A 2,230-nucleotide genomic window follows, 5' to 3' on the forward strand; every position below is an offset into this window, starting at 1 on the left:
TTCTTTTTGTTTTACAAGATACCCCTATTCCTTGAGTACTCCATGGCTTCTTTGTAGACTTTGCTCTAACCTTCGTAACTTTTGGGGGAAAACAGTGTTCGAATAAGGTAAGCACTTTATTAGCAAAAGTGTTATATTTTTCATTCACGCCATGAGCACTGTAAACATCAGTCCAGTGAACGTCTCTGAGAAGTGTCCAAAAATAATCAATTTTTGCCTTATTGATTACCCTCTTGAGCTCAGATTTAACAGATTTTATATCCTGTTCCGTATTAACATTTAACAGAAGGAACTGCATGTCATGGTCTGAGAGGCCATTGACTATTGGTTTTGTAATATAGTTTTGTTCATTTGACTTTTCTACAAATATATTATCAATGGCTGTTTGTGAACAATTGGCTATCCTAGTGGGGAACTTTACAGTTGGGATAAATTTGAATGACAGTGTTACTAACTCAAATAAGTTCTTATTGGGAGCGTCTTTAAGGAAATCTAATTGAAATCACCAGCAACCACGATTTCTTTGTTTTTGGTTGTTAAATGGGCCAGTGCATCTTCAAGGTAGTTTACAAACAGATTAAAGTTACCTGCAGGTGCTCAATATACACTTAATATTATAAAGGATTTTTTTGTGAAATTCTACTACTGTTGCACATGCTTCAATATGCTTTTCTAGGCAAAATTTATTAATGTCTATGTTCTTAAATTTATGACAGTTTCTGATTAATGAAGCAACTTCTAATTTCTCCATTCTGATCTACAAAAATGAGATGCTAAGCTAAATCCTGTAACACTTAAAAGTGGTCACATGATGTTCAGAGAGGCAGACTATGTCAGCTGGGTTTGAAGACTCTAATTCATCTATGCAGATAGTTAATTCATTAATTTTATTTCTCAGTCTTCGAACATTTTGATGCAATAAAGATAGCTGACATTTCACATTGACGGAGTTAAAATTGAGTAGAGTTAAAATACACTCCTGGAAATTGAAATAAGAATACTGTGAATTCATTGTCCCAGGAAGGGGAAACTTTATTGACACATTCCTGGGGTCAGATACATCACATGATCACACTGACAGAACCACAGGCACATAGACACAGGCAACAGAGCATGCACAATGTCAGCACTACTACAGTGTATATCCACCTTTCACAGCAATGCAGGCTGCTATTCTCCCATGGAGACGATCGTAGAGATGCTGGATGTAGTCCTGTGGAAAGGCTTGCCATGCCATTTCCACCTGGCACCTCAGTTGGACCAGCGTTCGTGCTGGACGTGCAGACCGCATGAGATGACGCTTCATCTAGGCCCAAACATGCTCAATGGGGGACAGATCCGGAAATCTCGCTGGCCAGGGTAGTTGACTTACACCTTCTAGAGCACGTTGGGTGGCACGGGATACATGCGGACGTGCATTGTCCTGTTGGAACAGCAAGTTCCCTTGCCGGTCTAGGAATGGTAGAACGATGGGTTCGATGACGGTTTGGATGTACCGTGCACTATTCAGTGTCCCCTCGACGATCACCAGTGGTGTACGGCCAGTGTAGGAGATCGCTCCCCATACCATGATGCCGGGTGTCGGCCCTGTGTGCCTCGGTCGTATGCAGTCCTGATTGTGGTGCTCACCTGCACGGCGCCAAACATGCATACGACCATCATTGGCACCAAGGCAGAAGCGACTCTCATCGCTGAAGACGACACGTCTCCATTCGTCCCTCCATTCACGCCTGTTGCGACACCACTGGAGGCGGGCTGCACGATGTTGGGGCGTGAGCGGAAGACGGCCTAATGGTGTGCGGGACCGTAGCCCAGCTTCATGGAGACGGTTGCGAATGGTCCTCGCCGATACCCCAGGAGCAACAGTGTCCCTAATTTGCTGGGAAGTGGCGGTGCGGTCCCCTACGGCACTGCGTAGGATCCTACGGTCTTGGCGTGCATCCGTGCATCGCTGCGGTCCGGTCCCAGGTCGACGGGCACGTGCACCTTCCACCGACCACTGGCAACAACATCGATGTACTGTGGAGACCTCACGCCCCACGTGTTGAGCAATTTGGCGGTACGTCCACGCGGCCTCCCGCATGCCCACTATATGCCCTCGCTCAAAGTCCGTCAACTGCACATACGGTTCACGTCCATGCTGTCGCGGCATGCTACCAGTGTTAAAGACTGCGATGGAGCTCCGTATGCCACGGCAAACTGGCTGACACTGACGGCGGTGGTGCACAAA

This window comes from Schistocerca cancellata, chromosome 7, assembly GCF_023864275.1.
Source record: "Schistocerca cancellata isolate TAMUIC-IGC-003103 chromosome 7, iqSchCanc2.1, whole genome shotgun sequence".
Taxonomy (NCBI): Eukaryota; Metazoa; Arthropoda; class Insecta; order Orthoptera; family Acrididae; genus Schistocerca; species Schistocerca cancellata.